Raw genomic sequence first — 6,913 nt, forward strand, 5'->3', positions numbered from 1 at the left:
CAAAAAAGGAGAACAGGACAATAAGGAAGGAAATAGCCAATAAAAGGATTTTCATTATAATAAACCAACAATGGTCAGGAGAGAGAAAAGGAGGGGAGAAGTAAACAAACGTAATATTCTTTTGAAATTGTTAGCAAATTAACTTTGAAAACAATACAAAAAACAGGGAAGGACACCATCTTATTTTTCTCTTTTTTATTTTATTTTAAGATGAGCAGAAAAAAATAATAAAGATGAAGATATGAAAAGCAATAAACATTTAAGTACTTTATTGTGTCATTTTGTATCCTTTTCTGCCCAGACACATAAAACATTTTTTATCATCTCTCCTTTTGGGATACGAACAAAAGGACTTAGATGTTGGGAAAAAAGGCTAAAAAGGATAAACCATAAAGAAAACCACAAGATTTGCAAAATAAATATATTTTGTCTTGGTTAGTCATAAATTAAATGAAGATGTATGAGACAGGCGAGGGGGAAACATATGCTCAAGTGACTCTCTCTCTCACGGTCTTGGCTTTATTGTCCATTGTAGTCTCTGGCCATCATCTCAAAATGATAAATAGTGACCGTATAATTCCATTTTGGCTACAAGAAGTTTGTTCAGCCAAACAAAGGCTTATTATAATATTTAAAATGCAATTAAAAGAGACAGATAAACATATTTTAGTTTTAAATTATTCTATTAAATTAAGGAAAGAAAATTCTTTGGTTTTGGAAATAAAGATGAAAGTTTTTAAAATGTATCTTGTCTTGTTGTCAAACGCGTCATTTGTATTTAGATTTGCTTGATATCTTTACGTCGCTTTCCAGATTCTTCAAATAAGACAAAGACTACGAAGAGATTCTTTAAATTCGATTGGATGTAAAATAATGGAGGAAGGAAGAAAAAGAGTTTTTGAAAGCCATTTAAAGAGGAGAAGGAAAGCCCTCTAAAGCCATAAAGCCCATTAGAGGCATTTTAGAAACAGCACATCCTCATTTTCCATAGGTAGAAAAGTTCTCTGCAGATATAAGAAATTGTGGAGATCAAACGCATATTGGAAGGGTAGAGGAAATTTATAGACGGAAGAATTTTCAAAGATCTTCGAAAGGACTTTTTAGGGTCTTCCATATATAGCAGACGCCTTCCACGTATTTTTCAGAGAGAATTATTTCGGAAGGTATTGTCCACACAGAAACCCTTTCGAATGGCTTCCACACACACAGTAGAGGTTACAATAATACTTTGCTACAAAAAAAAGGAAAATCTATGTCGATTTTGAAAGTAGAGCTAAAAATAGAAGACATGTGTATTGGCGTTTTGAACCTAAATGGAGGGAAAAAGTTTAACACTTTCCCACATTTTTTTTATAAATTTTTAGACCAAGATATCTTGGAATACTTGCATTTCCGGCAATAAAACTTGTTAAAGTAGGAGGATTAATTTGATTAAAAAAACTGAATCCTCAAGTCAAAAAAGGACTATTTTGGTTTTTTTTTTCAAAATTTATTTCAAACAGGATCGCAGTAGCAAGAAAACAATTATTATGAATTTCGACTACAAGATTTATTGCCTTTTTGGCAGCATTACTGGGAAAAGTACAGGAATGATTTTTGATTTCTGTACAGGAAAAACTCTGTGTCAGCCTTCTATTTGAAGGTCGTCTTTACACAGGAGAACTTTCAATGACTTTTTAATTGGAGAGAAAACCTTTTGAAGGCCATCTTCACAGAGAAGACCGTTGAATAAATTTGTCAGCGCTTTTATAGGGAGAACACCTTTTGGGAGTCTTCTATATGGAGAAAACCTTTTGAAAAAGCCTTGAACGAACTTTTTTTGGAATTTAAAGGCCTGAGAATACCCTGTGGGCGTTTTGATGGTCACTTATACAGAGAGGGCTCTATTTAGACGACGTTTGGAAAGTATTTTGTGCAGCGATGAATTTTTGAAAGTCTTCCATAGAGAGAACACAGTGTAAAGGACTTCCATACAGAGAAGACCTTATAAATGACTTCCTTACAGAGAAGATATTTTGAAGGTCTTTCATGTGGAAAAGACCTTTTGGAGGCCTTTCGTATAGAAACGATCTTTTAAAGGTGTTCCATATGGAGAAGTCTTTTTGAGGGTTTTCCATATAGGGAAGACTTTTAAAGGCCTTTCATAGAGAGATCTTTTGAAGGAAGGTTCTAGGGTTTCCTGTTGATTTTCTCTAGAGAGAATATTATTTGGTCCATTTTTTTAAAGGACCTTCAAATTGTCTTTTGTCTAAGAAAAAAAAAGAAAAAAGCAGTAAGTTCGGTCGGGCCGAACTTTGAATACCCTCCACCATTTAGAACGAATTTTAAAATTTTCGAAAAAGTTAACATTTGCCAAAAAATCTGTTAACATTTAAAAAATACCGAATATAACCGTTTATTAGGGTCTGTACGACGTGCACCTACATAGGCATAGGGAGGTACCGTTATATAGGAGCTATACGAAGACCTGGACCTGCATAGACAATTTTCTGTCACAGGCTGTAGCTTCCATTGCGAACTTCAAATACGACATCTCAAACAATTTCGGTGAGTATTGTACCTAAAATCGTCAAAATACCGAATATAAGGAGGTACTGATATATGGGGCCTATACGAAGACCTGGACCTGCATAGGCAATTTTCTGTCACAAACTGTAGTTCCCATTACGAACTCTATATACGTAATTTGAAGCTACTACGGTGAATAATGACGCTAAAATCATCAAAATACAGAATATTGGGAGGTACCGTTATATGGGGCCTATACGAAGACGTGGACTTGCACAGACAATTTTCTGTCTCAGGCTGTAGTATCCATTTCGAACTTCAAATGCCAAATTTGAAACAATTCCGGTGAATAATTTCGCTACAATCATAAAAAAACCGAATATCGGAAGGTACCGTTATATGGGGGCTATATGAAAACGTGAACCTACATGGCCAATTTACGAACTTAACCTGCCTACTGGCAAAATAAACATGTTTGCAAAATTTTAGCATTCTATCTCAATTCGTTCGAAAGATAGCGTCATTACAACTGATCAAGAATATATATACTTTGTTGGGTCTAAGATTATTATTTCGATTAGTGAATATATGGGAATATACCCTCCATAGTATGGTGGAGGGTATAAAAATTAAAGTGTCTACAGAAGACCTCTTAAATCCATAGAATACTTGTAAGAGACAATTGTTCCTTTAAAATGTATTCTCTAGTTAGAAGAAATTCAAAGGACCATCTAAGGAATAATAGGGAAGTGTCTGCTCGTCTATCATCTATCAAAGGACCTTCAAAGGACTATTTGTCTATGAAAAAAAATTCTACAGAAGACCTGTAAAAGATCTTTGTTTAGAGAGGTATTTTCTAGTTAAAAGAAAATTAAAGCGCCTTTTCTCGCAAAACAAAAAAAGAAATCTGAAAAGCTTCTCTCTATCTTCAAGCGACCCTCAAAGGAGATTTTGCATTGGAAAATAATAAAGTGAAGACCTGTAAAAGATCCGTGTACCTTGCACATACATTTTTTCTACAGAAGATCTTTAAAAAGTTTTTACAACTTCTCCCAACTCCATCATGTCCCAGGACCTCTACTCTCATTTAATCACAACAAGGTTAATTACGTCTTCTTTACGTAATAAATTACATTTACTCGAAAACAGCAAATGCATTACTGTTACAACTTATTTCAGTGTCATTTTGTCTTCCTGTAAACATCCGTTCCGTTGTTGATGTTGCTGTTCTTGATGAGGCTGATGCTAGTTAGTAACTCCTTGTAGTCATTAGCTGAACAATATGTTGTAGCGTCGTTGGTTTTTTTTTTCGTCCAAAGGATTTAACATCCTTGAGTCATCCTCAGCAGTTAAGAAATGTAAGGTGAGGGGAAGATTTCATTTTTCAATTACCATTATTCTAACATTACACACGGCTAGCCAGCCTGACTGGCTGACTGAATGTCCTGGTCATGGATGTCTACTTCGCCATCGAGTGATTATGACCATTTAAATTATGTTGTTTGCTGTTTGCCAGGAGTATCACCACCACTGTACCTTGGCGACAACAAATAAACAACAATAACAACATTAACATCAACAGCACAGCATCAGTTCCCTCATCAGCCGTGGCAATAACATCAGGAACAGCAACAACAACAACAATAGCTTAAGGCTAATATCTCATACTGGGCTAGACAATGAATAGAGAGCAAGAGAAGGAGGGAGAATAAGAGTGAGAGAAAGAGTGAGAGTAAGTACATCACTCCAAACGTGGGTATTCTATTCATGAGGCCTCAAGTGCAATAACAACCTTTGGCTTTCTTCCTGCCAGCCTGCCTGCCTAACCTTAAACTTGAAATTCCGGGGGGGGGGTTAGAAAGTGGAAAAGAAGAACAATGCATGATTCGGCCATCATTACAAGCTAACAGTAATGTTGGCCATGCTCTGATGTTGTATGGCGAGTGGGCGTTGTTGATCCTTAACAGGACAATGACAGTAGCAACAGAAGCGGCTTCCCCACATTCCAGAAATCATCAAACCGACAGACATACAGCCAGCCAGTCAGTCAGCAATCTCCAACCTTGGCTGACAGGCAGGCAGGCAGTTAGTGAATGTAAAAGTGTTGCTAACAACATTGAATTGTATAATTACAATAATAATGTTGCCCTGCAGCAGCAGCAACAAACATTGTTGCCATGTCGTTGTTGTCGTCGTCCCCGTCGTCATCATCGTCTCCTAAGTACTACTAAATCGTCGTACATCATTTGTTTGTTTCGATGCCGTTTGTATGTTTGCTACTCCGGCATTGGTGAAAGCGTGTATGTTCGATGGTGGGCCACTAAGCCTCCCAATATTTACTGCCACATTGTCTTGTCTATTCAAGAGAGCGAACGAGTGTGTGTGTGTTTGTACAGGCGGGCGTTGTACAATTACATTTCCTGTCATGTTCAATGTTAACATATCCTTTTTTAAATATTCCTGAAGTTCACTGCGCAAAACGTTTTGTTTTTCGTTTTACCACCACACCACCTCCCCCAAATGGGATTCACGGCTGATTCTACCAGATGTGAAGGAGGAGGACGGGTGTGTTGTGTGTGTGTGCAGCGGGGAAATGTTTAACATTTTGATGAATTTATTAAATTTTGCATAAAACACATTTGGCATATTTTGCATGCTTTCGAACATGGACCAAACCAAACTGAGGCCGACTGGCTGGGAGTTACTCAGTCAGCCAACATGCGAGGCAGCCATTCAGACAACATCTGTGTTGTCGTGGTTTTGTTGTTTGGCAAATGTACCATCATTTGTTTCTGCTAATCCTGGACTACACTTTGTTGCTGGGGGATAATATAAAAATAGAAGAAAGCAGGGATCTGTGGAGTAGAAATGGTTTGGGTTTTAAATCCACCCCGGGGGAGAAGTTTAAAGAAAATTAGTAATTTTTCTAAAAAAGGAAGTTGTATTATTGTAAATGAAATACAAAATAGAAAAAGAAGGATACACATAAATGATGGGGACGAAAAAAAAAAACAGTAAACATTAGGCATAAGTGTTCGAAAACTTTTAAAATTTACAAAAGCCAATTTTTGATCATTCGACCTTATCGAATCAGATTTTCGATTTTTAAAATTATAAGTCGTTTTGGATTTTAAAATTTTTTATGTGAGGTTTTGAAAAGATTTTGGTTGGTCAAAACGAAGTGATTACAAAATCAAATCATTATCTTTTTGGCAACACTGGTTTAAACAACTCAGACACTGTCAAACATCTTCATCGCACGCTCCTTTCAGCTAATTTTTTGCTCAATGGGTTGTAAATAAGCAGAATTGTAGATTTTGAGGTGAAGATCAAACCGGAACATTGCAAGAGTTCCCAATGAAGAAAAAGTCATATGTTTGAACGTTTTATAGGGCTGGTGGCATCATGGGGCCGACTTTTGATCACTATATTTTATCCAATCACATTCTCGATTTTGACTTTTCAAGCTGAAGACGATTTGAAATTTAAAATTTTTTATGTAAGGTTTTGAAAAGAGACATTTGGTTCGTCAGAACGAAGAGATAACAATTTTTTTTATCTTTTGGCAACATTGGGTTAAACAACTCAGGCACGTTTAGTGTTTTGTTTCACTGTGACACATATTCAAAAGAAAATTCATGGCGCGCTTTTTGCAGCTCATTTCTGCCTTCATGGGTATGTAAAGAAGCAGAATTGTAGATTTAAGAGTGAAGATCAATCCGAAGCATTGTAAGAGTTCCCAATTCAGAAAAAGAAACATATTGGAACGGATTATGGGGCTGCTGGTATCATTGAACCGTACTTCTTTAAAGATGCTGGGAATCGTAGTTGTGAATGGCGAGCGCTTCCGCTTTACGACCAAAATTCAAGAGCTGAACTTGCATGCTATGTATCTATTGAGAGGCTGGGTGTACATTTCGTTCGACGTTTGAGACTGGCCAATTGGCCGCCCAAATCGTGTGGTTTAAAGCCTTCAGACTATTTTTTGTGGTACTATGTTAAATCTCAGGAATAAACAGTGGAGCCCGCTTCAATTGACGTATTGAAGACATATCTTAAAAACCTCCTCCATATTTTAACTACAGACATCAACAGTATCATATTTCAGGATTTCAGCTCGATTCCTTCACATTATATCATATTTAGTACTAATTTGTACCTTTGTTACGACTGTAGTAATCATTTCCAAAACCATCACCATCTCTAAATTCCAGATAACAAGAGCCCTCATCTGGAGGAGATCCTCAAATTTGAGGATCTCAGCCCTATCTTTTGACCCCAATACCCCAAAACTTTATCTTAACCTACCCACCAGCGGAGATCCCAACACCAACATTTTAAATTTCCAGATGAACCAAAACCGAATTGTACCACATTTAGTCTCATTTAGTACAGTTGTTACACT

This window comes from Musca domestica, unplaced genomic scaffold, assembly GCF_030504385.1.
Source record: "Musca domestica strain aabys unplaced genomic scaffold, Musca_domestica.polishedcontigs.V.1.1 34, whole genome shotgun sequence".
Taxonomy (NCBI): domain Eukaryota; kingdom Metazoa; phylum Arthropoda; class Insecta; order Diptera; family Muscidae; genus Musca; species Musca domestica.